This window comes from Rhineura floridana, chromosome 3 (genome assembly GCF_030035675.1).
Source record: "Rhineura floridana isolate rRhiFlo1 chromosome 3, rRhiFlo1.hap2, whole genome shotgun sequence".
In the NCBI taxonomy this organism is placed as follows: domain Eukaryota; kingdom Metazoa; phylum Chordata; class Lepidosauria; order Squamata; family Rhineuridae; genus Rhineura; species Rhineura floridana.
The window spans coordinates 210846052-210862560 of record NC_084482.1 but is presented as its reverse complement, the minus strand read 5'-3'; the positions used below and the strand labels follow the sequence as shown (position 1 = coordinate 210862560).

At 44.7% G+C, this 16509-nt stretch overlaps 1 pseudogene; it reads right to left on the bottom strand.

Moving 5' to 3' along the window:
• The window catches only part of LOC133381472 (zinc finger protein 420-like), a 29187-nt pseudogene that overhangs the window by 10417 nt on the left and 2261 nt on the right, over nucleotides 1–16509 (bottom strand).

The following is a 16509-nucleotide window of genomic DNA, read 5'->3' as shown; positions in this document are numbered from 1 at the left end:
GGGCAGGGAACCTGGGAAGCCCCTTCTGCGGAGTCGAAACATTGGGGTCCATCTAGCTGAGCGCTGTCGACACTGACAGGCAGCGGCTGTCCCGGCCCGGCGTTGAATGCTGGGGTGGGACCTTCGCAGAGCTTGGAAGTTACTTTTTTTGAACTACAATTCCCATCAGCCCAATCCAGTGGCCATGCTGGCAGGGGCTGATGGGAGTTGTAGTTCAAAAAAAAGTAACTTTTCCAAGCTCTGGACCTTCCGCATGCGAAGCAGGTGCCCTGTCCCGAGCTCCGGGTGGGGGGGTCCCTTCCCACCTTTGTCCCCAACGCCCCCTCCTTTTCCTTACCCCTTTTGTCCCGTCCCCGCTGCATTATCTGTGGATTCAGGAGGGAAAAACTATAACCCTCTCTCTCCCACCTCGTTGCACCTCTCTGTCCTCGGCGTGCTCCAGGCTCCGCCCCCTCCTTCCTCTCAATAGCGAATGGGGGCCAGGGAAAGGCCGCACCATCGCCACCTGCCGGCAGAAAGCTCGCAGCACACCCTCCCAGCCTTGCGTAGAGCTTGGCAGCCTCAACGAACGGGCAGAGAAATCTCCCAGCCACAAAGACGCTTATCTGGGAGGGTCGTCATCCTCTTCTCTTCCTGGGTTAGGAATAAAGAGCCCCCCCTTCTTTCCCTTCAATATGCTCTTCCCCCCCTCCTCCAAAATTCCCTGCCTCTCTAGGAGCTAGAGCGCGGTTCCTTGACCCGATGGAGGACTGACTGGCAGGACTTCCCCCTCCCTCCTCCTTCCCTGCAAGCCCCTGCTCCTCTCCCCCTGCACAGCCTCACGGGCCTTTGCCGAGCGCTTCAAAAGCTCTGAACCCCTTCGGAGGTGCACCAGCGATTTGCAGGGGGGGGCAGGTGAGCCGTTGCAGCACCAAGAACAAAATCGCCCCCTCCCTTTTCAGCTTCCGGCTCTCCCTGCAAATCTGGTCTAAGTTCCTTCTGTCCTGCCTGTGACGATCAGGACTGGGAACTTAGCTCAGGGGGCTGCCTTCGCTTTCTGGTTTTCAGTGCAGTTGATAACTGTGTAACATATGTATCAACGCTAGCTATTCGAACCCTGAGTTGTGCAGGTAGCTAACCCTTTTTATTTATGTATGTATTTATTCATTATTCCAACTCTCGCTGCAATTTGGTGAAGTCAATTTGTATTGTCTGCCTAGGAGTCCACGAAGCTGCCTTGTGCCCAGTTAGACAATTGGTCTATCGAGGTCAATATTTCCTACACTGACTGGCAGCAACTCTCCAGAATTTCACAGAAGGTTCTCTCCCAGCCATACCTGGAGATGCGGGAGTGGGGGGTTTGAACCTGGAACCATGTAGATGAGATTCTCAACCATGGAGCTACAGTTGTTGCCAGTCCATTTTCAGTTTTTTCAGTCTATGAAATAGTTAAATTTTCTGATATGTGCATTAAAGTGTTAAGGATGGTTTTAGCTGCCTTGTTACCTAAATGCCTAGTCTTACTATATAATAAAAAGGTAAGGTGTTGTGCCGTCATGACATCGTACAGCATGACGTAGGGGGCAGGGCAGGCCGGCAAAGACAACTTACTTGGGGAGCGGACAAGCTATGTGATGGCAGGAGAGGCCTGGCAAGGAGAGGGGGAGGGCCCTGACAACCCAGGAAAGGGAAGTGTCAGGCTTAGGCGGCACTAGGAGGGGTTGGCGAGCAAAGCAAGCAGGGGCAGCAGCCCCTAGTTATTTCTAAATTTTCATATCTAAGCATATAAATTAGCATATGGAGTTCTAGAACCTTCCAGACAAACCGGAACAGGTTCAGGGGAGAGCCACAAGGATGATCTGGGGACTGGAAACAAAGCCCTATGAGGAGAGACTGAAAGAACTGGGCATGTTTAGCTTGAGAAGAGAAGAATGAGGGGAGATATGATAGCACTCTTCAAGTACTTGAATGGTTGTCACACAGAGGAAGGCCGGGATCTCTTCTCGATCGTCCCAGAGTGCAGGACACGGAATAATGGGCTCAAGTTGCAGGAAGCCAGATTTCGACTGGACATCAGGAAAAACATCCTAACTGTTAGAGCCATACGACAATGGAACCAATTACCTAGAGAGGTAGTGGACTCTCCAATGCTGGAGGCATTCAGGAGGCAGCTGGACAGCCATCTGTTAGGGATGCTTTCACTCAGATTCCTGCATTGAGCAGGGGGTTGAACTTGATGGCCCTCTGGGCCCCTTCCAACTCCACGATTCTATGATTCTATGACTGCCGCTTAGTGTAGAGACAGTCCTGAGCTAAGTGGGCCGATAGTCCGACTCTGCATAAGGCAGATTTCTTTACGGGGAAGGGCTCATATGGAATGTCCGAGGTTCAATCCCCAGCATGTCCAGATAAAGCTGGAAAGGATTCCCTGCCTGAAATGCTGGAGAGTTGCTGCCAGTCAGTGTAGACAATACTGAGCTGGATGGACCAGTGGTCTGACTCAGGATAAGGCAGCTTCCTGTGTTCCTACAAGCAAGCGGACTATGAATAGTTTGAGCCTTGATGCTTTAAACTCCTGCAGCAGAAGGCCTCAATTCCCCTCCCCTTTTCCCCATCTGGTCACTTTTTGCTCGAGACTGTCTAGCCCCAAATCCTCCATAGAAAACATCCTTCAGGTTGCAGCAAAAATCAACCATCAGGTAGACAAAAAGGTTGGTGGCCCTTCCAAACCCAAATCCATTGCTTACAGAATCTTTGTGCTCCACTGACCTGCATGAAGGCGTATTGCACTCCCCCCCTGCAAAAAAAGCAAAGCACCCAATGCAATCCTCACCCCATTTACCAGAGGGTAAGTCCCATTCAGTTCAATCAGATGTACCTTCTGAGTAGACATGGTTAGGATAGCCCTGTAAGTCAACCCAGAAGTTGGCGAGTGTGTGTGTCAGTTGGTTTTATCAGTCTATGGACACTGACTTCAAACATTGTTTAAAGGCAAGAACATCCTGCTTCCTTTCCCTTCACCCCCCACCCCTCCCCATTTGCAAAGTAAAAACTACAGCTTCATATAGAGGAAGAAATATGAAGAAATGTAGGGTTGCATCTAACGTCTACTCAGAGCAGACCCACTGAAGTTGATGGAGTTGGGTAACTTCTGTTCATTCATTTCAGTGGATCTTCTGCTCTGAGCAGGACTAGCACTGAATACAACCCAGAACTTAGTTGTGTCCATTCATTGCAATGGGTCTTCTGCTCTGAGCAGGACTGGCGTTGGATGTTAGTGTAGCTATGTTTGGGCAGGAGAGATGCCCCCCCTTTGTCCCCCAAAGACACAAAGAAATCCTGATCTGTCTCACTTGAGTCTTTGTTCATGGATGCCTGAAAGATAGTCTCACCTCTTATATTCCCAAGATCACCGTGCTCTGCAGGAGGGGGCCTCTTGCAGATTTCCTCAGCAGGTCCATTCCTTAAGGCACAGGAATCGGGCCTTTAGTAGTGTGCGCCTCATCTAGTCCTCTGGAATCCCAAGACAAGCTCCGCCTCTCTTGTCTTTTGGGGACCTATTGAAACCTTTCTTTTCCAACAATACTTTTAAGTGGAGATCTCAGCCTGTGTTTGTATTGAATTTGACATTTGTTTTTATATAAGGAATTGTTTTTAATTGTTTGTGTATGTGGAATGGGTTTTATGTGTGGAATAGTTTTAATTGATATTGATGTTTTTACTGAGAAATCACTTTGAGATCTTTTCTGGGAAAAGGCAGAAATTTGAACCGTGATCTCCCAACGTCTCTCTTAACCAGTAGACCACACTGCCTCTTTTCCCCAGCTCCCCCTGGGAAGGCAAAAGGAGTGGAAGGGTTGAGTGAGCTATGGCTAGTAGCCATGATAGCCTTGCCTTCCATGAATGGGGAATTGTTGCTGTTGAATTTGGGTCCTGCTTGTGGGCTTCCCTTTGTCGCATCTGCTTGGCCACTGTTAAGAACAACATTGCTTTATCTCTATGTCTCACTCTTGGGGCGCCAAGCTGTGGGGTGCATCCAGGCCTCAGCGTGAAAATATGTCTAGAATTGATTCTCACGGATTGCATGTGAGAATTGTAGGTTTCCATGCAAACTGCCCACTTCATAACAGATTGGAGGACAGATATGTGCAGTCATTTAAATTAACCGACAGATTGGTTAAGAGATGTGTGCAGAGCAGACCTAGTTTGGTTCTGGTACTAAACTGTTAAGCCTGGATAACCTCTAGAACTTGGTGATTGCGAAGAGCTCCAAAAAGACCTCTCCAAACTGAGTGAATGGGCGGAAAAATGGCAAATGCAATTCAATATAAACAAGTGTAAAATTATGCATATTGGAGCAAAAAATCTTAATTTCACATATACGCTCATGGGGTCTGAACTGGCGGTGACCGACCAGGAGAGGGACCTCGGGGTTGTGGTGGACAACACGATGAAAATGTCGACCCAGTGTGCGGCAGCTGTGAAAAAGGCAATTTCCATGCTAGGGATAATTAGGAAAGGTATTGAAAATAAAACAGCCAATATCATAATGCCGTTGTATAAATCTATGGTGCGGCCGCATTTGGAATACTGTGTACAGTTCTGGTCGCCTCATCTCAAAAAGGATATTATAGAGTTGGAAAAGGTTCAGAAGAGGGCAACCAGAATGATCAAGGGGATGGAGCGACTCCCTTATGAGGAAAGGTTGCAGCATTTGGGGCTTTTTAGTTTAGAGAAAAGGCAGGTCAGAGGAGACATGATACAAGTGTATAAAATTATGCATGGCATTGAGAAAGTGGATAGAGAAAAGTTCTTCTCTCATAATACTAGAACTCGTGGACATTCAAAGAAGCTGAATGTTGGAAGATTCAGGACAGACAAAAGGAAGTACTTCTTTACTCAGCGCATAGTCAAACAATGGAATTTGCTCCCACAAGATGCAGTAATGGCCACCACCTTGGATGGCTTTAAAAGAAGATTAGACAAATTCATGGAGGACAGGGCTATCAATGGCTACTAGCCGTGATGGCTGTGCTGTGCCACCCTAGTCAGAGGCAGCATGCTTCTGAAAACCAGTTGCCGGAAGCCTCAGGAGGGGAGAGTGTTCTTGCACTCGGGTCCTGCTTGCGGGCTTCCCCCAGGCACCTGGTTGGCCACTGTGAGAACAGGATGCTGGACTAGATGGGCCACTGGCCTGATCCAGCAGGCTCTTCTTATGTTCTCTTCCTTAACTCCCTTGGCTTCTCTCCCTCTGCATGTTTCATGTGTGCATATTAGATATTACGCCCTGATTCATGTCGGATGCTGTTCAGATAATGTTGTGAAAGGGCCAGGAAACTATGGAATGTTTGAGGTGACATCTTTTTTAAAAATCAAAAGTGATGCTGTTGCTCTTTGAATTGCATTTCTGTGTTAAGAAACCTCCTAGTCTGTTTGCTACTTTGGAACCCTTTGCTTTTGAAAAAATCATGTGCCAGAGAATTGTTAATAACTTTTTGCTAATTTGAAGGAACTGTGTAGGCCTGAATCCCTAAAAGTATTCTGCCTTCCTCTCCGCTTGTTACTCTGAATTCAGAGTCATTCTGCCTTTGAGAGAGACACTAGAGGGATGTATTGTTAACAACTTCACAACTCAGGTTACTCACTCCTCTCCTGAAAATTGTGCATGTCTGAAGTTGCCTTCTAGTGAATCAGACCACTGATATATCTAGTCCATAAATGTTTACCCCGACAAGCAGTCCTCACTCCTTTCCTGCTATGAGTACCAGATGAAAGTGAGGACCTTAATGTCCCCGGCTGTGACCAGATCGACCAGAGAGTGACATTGGCTTGGAAAATGTCCTTAAGATATACCAGCAGAAGACCAGTGACTACATTTCAGTTTATGAAAGAAATTCATGTCTGCAACAATGCACCTGGCTTGACCCAACTTTCTCTGGTTCATCTCAGTGGAGCAGAGCTAGTCTTGCTCACCGCAATGCAACCTGGGAAACAGACCTCTGACCTGCATCACTTATGGCACTGGGAAACCCCCCCTAAAATCAGACTCTGTGGCTCCAGCAGTGGTTTATTATTTATTAGATTTATATGCCGCCTTTCCTCCTAGTAGGAGACTAAGGCAGTTGATGGCTGATAGGTGACATATAAGTGATGTTATTTGCATGTATCTCGTTCAAACAAGCAGAGGTGTTAATTTAATTAAAATATGCACAGTAAAAGTCTGCCTGATTTTTCTCAGAGGAAGGAAAGATATTTCTGGATCTGACAAAACTCTTTAAATGGTTAAAGAGAGAATGAAAGCAAAAGGAGATAGAAACACGGTTAGAACCCTAAATACAATAATACAGCGACTAGTACGCAGGGACAAAGAGATAGTTATTGTATAGAAACAGAAGAGAACAACAAAAAGGGAAGAACAAGAAACCTATTCCAAAAGATTAGAGAAATGAAAGGGAAATTTAAACCACGAGTAGGGATGTTGAATAATCAACAAGGGAACACACTGACTGACCGAGATGAAATAAAAGGAAGATGGAAGCAATACACTGAAGAACTCTATAAAAGAGATGCCAGGATTGCCAGATTCATTCATGGAGGAACCATATGATGAAGAAGCAGAAATTTTAGAATGCGAGCTAAAAGCTGCTCTTAAAATAGTTGGAAGAAACAAATCACCAGGAACAGATGACATACCAATAGACTTGCTATAAGCTACTGAGATTGAATCTGTCCAAATTTTGACAAAATATTGTCAACAAATATGGAAAATAAAACAATGGTCCACAGATTGGAAGCGTTCAATATACATCCCAATTACAAAGAAAGGGGATCCCAGGGAATGCAGTAATTATCAAACTATTGCCTTAATATCCCATGCAAGTAAAGTAATGCTCAAGATTGTGCAACAAAGGCTCTTACCATATATGGAGCAAGAAATGACAGACATCGAACCTGGATTTAGAAAGGGAAGAGGCACCAGAGATCATATCACAAACATACATTGGACAACGGAACGGAGCAAGGAATTTCAGAAAAACATCACCCTGTGCTTTATAGATTACAGCAAAGCCTTTGATTGCGTAGATCATGAAAAATTATGGAATGCTTCAAAAGAAATGGGAATGCCACAGCATCTGATTGTTCTGATGCGCAATCTATATTATGGACAAGAGCGTAGTATAAGGACAGAATATGGAGAAACTGACTGGTTCCACATCCGAAAGGGTGTGAGACAGGTGTATTTTATCACCCTATTTGTTTAATCTGTATGCAGAACATATCATATGGAAAGCGGGACTGAACCAAGATGAAGGAGGTATGAAAACTGGAGGGAGAAATGTCAATAATTTAAGATATGCAGATGATACCATATTACTAGCAGAGACCAGTAATGATTTCAAACAAATGCTGATGCAAGTTAAAGAGGAAAGCACAAAAGCAGAACTACAGCTGAACATCAAAAAGGCTAAAGTAATGACAACAGAAGATTTATGTAACTGAGGACACTGAACTTGTCAAGGATTATCAATACCTTGGCACAGTCATTAATAAAAATGCAGACAATAGTCAAGAAATCAGAAGGCTAGGACTGGGGAGAGTAGCTATGAGAGAACTAGAAAAGGTCCTCAAATGCAAAGATGTATCACTGAACACCAAAGTCAGGATCATTCAGACCATGGTATTCCCCATCTCTATGTATGGATGTGAAAGTTGGACAGTGAAAAATGCGGATAAGAGAAAAATCAACTCATTTGAAATGTGGTGTTGGAGGAGAGCTTTGTGGATACCATGGACTGCAAAAAGGACAAATAATTGGGTGTTAGAACAAATTAAACCAGAACTATCACTAGAAGCTAAAATGATGAAACTGAGGTTATTTTATTTATTTATTACATTTATATCCCACCCGTCCTCCCAGCAGGAAACCAAGGCGGCAAAAGTATGATAAAAGGTTATCATACTTTGGACACATAATGAAAAGACATAATTCACTAGAAAAGACGATAATGCTGGGAAAAACAGAAGGGAGTAGAAGAAGAGGAGACCAAACAAGAGATGGATTGATTCCATAAAGGAAGGCACAGACCTGAATTTACAAGATCTGAACAGGGTGGTTTATGACAGATGCTACTGGAGGTTGCTGATTCATAGAGTTGCTGTAAGTCGTAATTGACATGAAGGCACATAACACACACACAATCCATCCTTCCATTCAAGACAGCAGATCCTAAAGGAATCCTGTCAAGTCATATTCATACCTCCCCTCCCCCTCCCCCCCATCCCGATTCACACTGGTTCCAATGGGATCTCAAATCCATTTAAGGCAAAGCTAGGAAAAGGTTTGGTAGCAAGATTTGCTCCAAAGAATCTCTTTCGCCCTTCGCTCTCAAGCTTCCTCCACTGGACCCAGCATCCACAAGGGGATGAGAGTCCTATTGCCTGATTATTCCATGGGATGGGCTTAACCCTTGCAAGGCAAAACTCTCTGCTCTGACTTGGCGATTCCTTCTAGTCCCAAGAAAGATACTAGCCTTCTTTTTTGTGCTCTTCCTCTCTCTTCCCCTTTCCCTAATGCAAATATGTGTAATTGTTTTGGGTAGACAGGAACTCTTTATTCTAAGATTAGGTGTATAAAAATACAAATTGCTGCCTGCAGATCACACATTTTTGACTCTATGGGATGTAGCTCTATGCTCTCTGTTTCATTTTCTGTGTAATAAAACCATCCTTTGGGTTCAATTTTCTGGTGTGAATTCTTTTACTGAACTGTATGAGGGCGGAAGAGGACACTCATTAGGGATGGCACATGTTTATCTCCAGCACAAGAACTAATTCCTCTCACATAAGTATATTGGGGTAGTAATGGTGGGGTGGACACACATTTAGACCCAGGCATATCACGTAACACATAATCCACACAAAAAAGAAAGGAAAATCAAAATCAGGTTATTCAAAAAAAAAGTTAGGATACCATGATTACATGTGGGAAAAACTGAAAGAAAAACACAATTTATTTTAGTTATGTCTTTAACAAAATGTGTATACTGCTGAATTATAAATAAAATCTCATTGTGAAGTGGTTTATGAAGAATATGTAATATGCATTAAAATGATCAATAAAAATCAACATTTACAAAACAATTTTAAAAAGGAAAATGAATAAATTCAACTGTTAAATGTTCTCTAAAGTAAACCATAAGAAAGCACCTACTGAAGTGGCCACTGCATCCAAGGATTAGCATCGTTTATGTTTCGTTTCCATTTATTAATCACTACCCATAAAATTCCTGAAAACACCAACAATGAAAACAAACACTACTTCATACATCAAAAAAATTAAAACATGTTAAAAGCCAATGCAAAAACAGACTGGGATAAAGATCTCCTTAAAAGGTTTGTTTAAAAAGGACTTCAGTAGGCCCCCTAGGAAAACAGAGACACCGCCTGTCTGAAAAGTATCATGAGGGAATTCCAAAGGGTAGGTGCCACCACATAAAAGACTGCGTTCTTCTATCTTTTCGGTGCCAGGTTAAACCCTTTTTATTCTCCCAGGCATTTTAATGTTTAATGTTTATTGTTAAGTTAATTCTATACCAAGTTGTTAAATGCTCAAGCTGTATGTTTTTAGTGATTTTACCTGATTTTTATTTTACTGTATTGTATTTTATTCCTTGCTGTGAACCGCCCAGAGAGCCATAGGCTAAGGGCGGTATAGAAATGGAAATAAATAAATACATAAATAATACAGAATGGACTTGTTGATGAGATGGAATATGCAAGAGGCCCTCCCCTATAGAGATCAGTGACTGGTTAGGTATGTAACAGGTAAGATGATCTTTTAGGTATCCTGGTCCTAAGGTGTATAGGGCTTTAATCTTTGTAGTCTGCAAGATTAAAATTAACTACAAACCTAACTGCTAAATTCTACACTGGCTCACCTGAATTCCTCTAGTTTAAAGATTTAAAGTAAGGCTCACACTGACGTTCTTTCCACATTCCACGCATCTGAAGAGAGTTCCCTGATTTCTAGTAAGGCTACTGCTTACACTAAGGGCAAAATCCTATAGGCAGGGCCGGTTCTAAGGGGTGGCCAGGTTGGGCACTGGCCCAAGGGCCCTGCAGCTACAGGAGCCCCTGAGGGGCCCTCCACTCCCCTTCTGTGATCTGCGGCACGAGCCATGCCACAGATCGCAAGACAAAACCTTCCAAGCCACCCGCCATCCCTACCTTTCTCTGCTATTCTTTGCGGCTGCGTGCACTGCGCGCGCAGGGTTGCCATCAATGAAGATGGCGGCTGAGCTTTCTGTAAGGGACTGAAGCCTCTGCCACCATCTTGGTTGATGGCAGCAATGCGCGCGCTGAATGCCATCAACCAAGATGGCAGCAGAGGCTTCAATCCCTTAAGGAAACCTCGGCCACCATCTTGATTGATGGCAACCCTGTGTGCGCAGTGCGTGTAGCCGCAATGAACAGCAGAGAAAAGTAGGTGAAGTGGGGGGGATGGCAGGGGGTGGCGGGTGACTTGGAAGGTCTTATCTCGCGATCTGCGGGATCACGGAAGGGGAGCGGAGGGACCCGGGGCAGGCTAATGCCCAAGGGCCCCCACATTCCTGTAGCTGGCCCTGCCTATAGGTATTTATGCTGGGCTGAGGAGAGTTAGGATATGGCAGATATCTGGTTGATCTAGATGGGTCCTGGCTCAGCCAGGCTATGCAGGTATAAGCTCATCATCCTGGCTCAGCCATGACTCAGTCAGCCCAACCCAGCTCAGCCAGGGTTCAGCTTGATCAACCTAGACCAGCATAAGTTAAGCTGCGTACATCCCAACAAAGGGGGCATTTTGGGGATATTTTGGGTTTGGAATGAGAAGAGGGGATTTACACTGCTTGGGTGAAGCTCTTCCAACATTGCAGACATTTAAATGGTCTCTCATCTGTGCACGTTCTGTGATGTACAGTAAGATGCCATTCTGACTGAAGCTCTTTCTATAAACTATTTAAATAGTTTCTCCAATGAGTGTTCATTGATGGATGGCAAGCTCACTAATACACTGAAGCTCGTTCCACACTCCATACATTTAAAAGGTTTCTCCCCTATGTGTGAGTTATTTTATGCTTAGTAAAGTTTCTACTGCAACTGAAGGTCTTTCTACATTCCATGCACTTAAATGGGTTTCTCCCCTATGTGTATTCATTGATGTACAGCAAGATCACTACTCACACTGAAGCTCTTTTCACACTCCATGTGCTTAAATGGTTTCTCCCGTGTGTGTTCGTTGATGTGCAGTACGTTTGCTGCTCTGACTGAAGCTCTTTCCACACTCCATGCACTTAAATGGCTTCTCCCCTGTGTGGGTTCTTTGATGTGAAGTAAGTGAACTGCTGTGCCTGAATCTGTTTCCACACACCATACATTTAAATGGTTTCTCCCCTGTGTGGGTTCTTTTATGTACAATAAGTGAACTGCTCTGCCTGAAGCTCTTACCACACTCCATGCATTTAAATGGTTTCTCCCCTGTGTGTGCTTGCTGATGTGTAGTAAGCGTTCCCCTATCTCTGAAGCACTTTCCACATTCCATGCATTTAAATGGTTTCTCTCCTGTGTGTGTTCGTTGATGTACAGTCAGTTTACTGCTCTGACTGAAACTTTTTCCACACTCTATGCAGTTAAATGGTTTCTCCCCTGTGTGTGTTCGATGATGTACAGTCAGTTTACTGCTCTGACTGAAACTTTTTCCACACTCCATACATTTAAATGGCTTCTCCCCTGTGTGCCTTCTGTGATGTTTAGTAAGGTTACTACTCACACTGAAGCTCTTTCCACATTCCATGCACTTAAATGGTTTCTCCCCTGTGTGTGTTCGTTGATGTACAGTAAGCTCAGTACTTGAACTGAAGCTCTTTCCACACTCCATACACTTAAATGGTTTCTCCCCTGTGTGGGTTCTTTGATGTATAGTAAGGTTACCTTTCCGGCTGAAGCTCTTTCCGCACTCCATGCATTCAAATGCTTTCTCTCCTGTGTGTGTTTGTTGATGTAAAGTAAGTGTACTGCTGCGGCTGAAGCTCCTTCCACACAGCATGCATTTAAATGGTTTCTCCCCTGTGTGTGTTCGTTGATGTACGGTAAGGTCACTACTCATCTTGAAGCTCTTTCCACACTCCATGCATTTAAATGGTTTCTCCCCTGTGTGTGTTCGTTGATGTACGGTAAGGTCACTACTCACCTTGAAGCTCTTTCCACACTCCATGCATGTGAATGGTTTTTCTCCTGTATGTATTCGTTGATGTATAGTAAGGTATCCCCTATCACTGAAGCGCTTTCCACACTCCATGCACGTAAATGGTTTCTCACCTGTGTGTCTTCTTTGATGTTTAGTAAGGTTACTGCTCACACTGAAGCTCTTTCCACATTCCATGCACTTAAATGGTTTCTCCCCTGTGTGGGTTCTTTGATGTACAGTAAGGTAATTTCTCACAATGAAGCTCTTTCCACACACCATACATTTAAATGGTTTCTCTCCTGTGTGGGTTCTTTGATGTACAGTAAGTTTACCTCTATGCCTGAAGCTCTTTCCACACTCCATACATTTAAATGGTTTCTCTCCTGTGTACGTTCTCCGATGCAAAATCTGGGAAATAGAGGATTTCTTCCTCTTGTTCCTTGACTGATTTCTGTCAGACTTTTTTGGTTCCCCATCATCTACAAATTCCTCTTTTTGTGCTCCACACTTGGCTATTACCGATGACATCATCTCTGGTTCCGTATAGTTCTCATTATTCTGCCCATCATCCACTGAGGGGGAGGAAAAAAATAGGTTGGACTTTCAAGGAAAAAACAAAGAATTTCATCACAGATCAATCCCAATTAGCTGCTTCTCAGACTTTTACATCTCCACAATCCTCCCCATTTCTCCCTGTCTGCCCAGCTGAAATGAAGGTTCCCTGATTATTCTACAGTCTCACACAACAACATGAATTCCTTTCTGGTCCACATACCACTTGATGTCACTAAGCCGACATGTGTCTGGTTTTTCCTCCTACTGTAACGCAACTGTGATACAGATTTCTAAAATAATATGCAACAAGAAGCGGGGTGAGGGGGAAGAGAAGGGCAGCAAGCCAGCGGAAGAGGCAAACTGGGTAACGCTCATTGCCCATTGGTTCCTATGAATTTGATGGCAGTTAAAAGTGATGGTCAGACAGAAATACAGAAACACAGGGAGTTGCTTAATACTGAATCGGACCACTGGATCCTCTGGCTGAGTAGTGTCTACACTGGCTGGCAGCTGTTCTGCAGGGTTTCAGATGATGCCAGATCCCTGTGCCTGAACAAGTAACGGTGATGCGAGATGACGTTCCAAGCCTTATTGACAAAATAGCAACTGACAAATCGGCAGGTCCAGATGGCGTCCCCTCAAGAGTTCCCGAAGATCTCAAATGTGAAACTACTGATTTGCTAACAAAAATAAATAACTTCTCCTTAAGGCCAGCTTACATGCCTGAGGACTGGAAAATGACTGATGTAACATGAATTTTAAAAAAGGGATCCAGAGGAAATCGTGGAAACAGCAGGCCAGTTAGGTTAATATCTGTCCCAGGAAAACTGGTGGAATGTAATTGTTAAAGATAAAATGCCAAGTGTAGAGAAGAACAAGGCTTGCTGTAGTTTCAGCATAGCTTCTGCAAGGGAAAGTCCTGTCTCACTAACCATTTAGAGTTCTTTGAGAGTGTCAACAACCATATAGATAGAGGTTATCCAGTGGACATAGTGTACTCGGACTACAAAAAGGCTTTTGGCAAAGTACCTCACCAAAGACTCCTGAATATCGTAGAAGTCATGGAATAAGGGGAGCGGTCCTCTTCTGGATCAGCAAAAGGGGCCTTTGAAGCAGCCTACCCCACTCCCTTAAAAACCGATTTTTAGAGGGAGGAGGCTGCTACAAAGAGGACTCTGCCTCTTTAAGACAGTCACTGTGCTCCCAGTGGGGCAACTGTTGCATTCAGGTCCTGATTGCGCACTTCTCATAGGCATCTGGTTGGCTACTGTGAGGACTGGATGCTTGACTTGACAGGCCAGTGGCCTGATCCAGCAGGCTCTTCTTACATTGTTACAGGCACCTATGATGTCCTCAGGAGAACTCTCATCCTGATGGTTTAATCCACCATCAATGATATCACACAGGAACTGAAAAATCCCAGACCCAGAAGGGCCCCACAAAACAGCGAAGCATCTACCTGCTGATGTCTCCTCTTCTTTGGGTTCGTGGATCACCGGAACTTCTCCTTCCCAACAAGAATAGAGGTACGATCCTTTCAAGGAAATGGACAAGACTAGTTACTTTTGACCCCAAAATATTCAGCCATTCCAAACGGAGCAGTTTAAAACGAAGAAGAGGTATAATTTTGATTGCATAAGGCCTGCTGTTGGGTTCTCCAACACGGGGGGCATTCAAGAGGCAGCTGGACAGTCGCCTGTCGGGTATGCTTTAAGTTGGATCCCTGCACTGAGTAGGGGGTTGGACTCAATGGCCTTATAGGCCCCTTCCAACTCTGTGATTCTACAAAAGCAAATGTACAAATAGGGGTAGTTTAGGTCTTTTATCCTGCACACATCATGTTTTAGATAGAATACACACACACATATGCATCCACATTATGCAACACACACACAAGCACCTATATTACTGCAGCTAATAAGGGAGGAAACAGAACAGAGTAATAATATAGTGTATTGTTGGTTTCCATTATTAGTTGATTATTTTGTTTTATTTTTTCAGCTTGGCTATTAGCTGGTTCTTTTTCTTTATTTTCATTCATTTTGATAATTTATTGTATATCACCTTTTTTCCACAATCCGCAGGGCAGTTTACAATAGAAACAGGTAGATAAGAATCATCTGGCCTGGCTTCAATCCTGCTCTCTGCTTTTCCATCACCATTTAACAGTCCTTTCTCGCTGCTTGAATTACTGAATTCAGCATCTATGCATTTATCTCCTGCTGCTACAAAAATGCTTGATGATGCAGATGGGATGCTATCATCAGGATTCACTGTCTTTTATTCCGCAATTACAGAATTCTCACTGAATGATGATTTTTAATAGCAGGAAGCACAGATTGGGTCGCACGGAATGATCACCTCCCCCCAGGAATTTAGGAAGCGGTGTTATACCAGGTCAGAATCTTTCTCCATCTAGTCCAGCCTTGTTTACTGCAACTAACACGGGATCTCCAGGAGTTCAGGCAAAGACCTTTCTCACCATCTGCTATTGGCTCATTCCCCTCCCCCTGCTGGAGATGCCAGTTACTGAACCAAGATTCTTCTGCATGCAAAGCAGGTGCTCTCCCACTCAGCTCCCGACACCTATTTCCATCACAACATCCCTGCAGTGCAGGGTTCAATGGCACAAATACTAAATTCACACCTTCCACATTTATCAGGCAAGAAACCAAAAGGTGCCCTTACCTAGAGAGGCCACCATCAGGTAATTCTCCTCCATGACTTCCCTATGCAGAGCTCTCTGGTCAGGATCCAGCAGAGCCCACTCCTCCTCGGAGAAATACACAGCCACCTCCTCAAAGGTCAAGAGAGCCTGGAAGAAGAAGAGGAGGAAAATGTAATTTCTTCAACATGCTCCATTCTCCCAATCTGAAAGGGGACGGGGTCACAGGGTAGTTGCATGAGGCCTTTTGTTGATGTATCAGCCCCTATAACTAGGCCACTTTGAGATCTTGCAGTGATGGCCTCCAACTTGAATGGCTTTAAAATATTACACAAATTTATGGAGAATGAGACTATCAAGGACTACTAGCCACAATGGCTGTGTTCTACCTCTGAATACCAGCAGCTGGGAATCACAAGAGGGGAGAGTGCTCTTGCTCTCGGGTCCTGCTTGCTCAGGGGCTTCCCGTAGGCATCTGGTTGGCCACTGTGAGAACAAGATACTGGACTAGGTGGGCCTTTGGCCTGGTCCAGCTTCGGGGCTCTTCTTAAGTACCATTAAAAGCCAAAAAGGCAGATTCTCTCCCTGCCACCCAGCCCAGAGAGAGGCATCCAGGCTGTCCTCTCTGCCTCTCCCCCACAGATCTTTCCCTTACCTGAGGCGGCCGCCCAGCACCTCTTTCCACTCTGCTCCGAAGAGGAGACCATCCGGATGGTGCCTCTGAGGCCATTGTGCTGCCTGTGGGCGAGATGGAGAAATCAACTAGGCCACATCTGGGACTCTCATAGACTTTGCTAAAATGGAAACAGCTCTCAAGAGCCTGCAGGGGAGAGACGGGGTTGGAGGAATGTTCTCCTTTATACAAATGTGGAGGTGAGGGATGTAAATATTATAAGCAGTCCAAAGGTTGTGCGGAGTGGTAAAGGCTCTAAACAAATAAACGGAACGTCTCTTTCCTTGGCTGTTTCCTTTCATGCTCAGTTTGCTTCTGGATTCCTGACCTGCAAAAGGCCTTAAATCTCTCTCAGACCCCTCCTCTATTTCTTCCAGACTGTCTTCCATGCCAGAGAGTGGGAGGTCTCGCCTC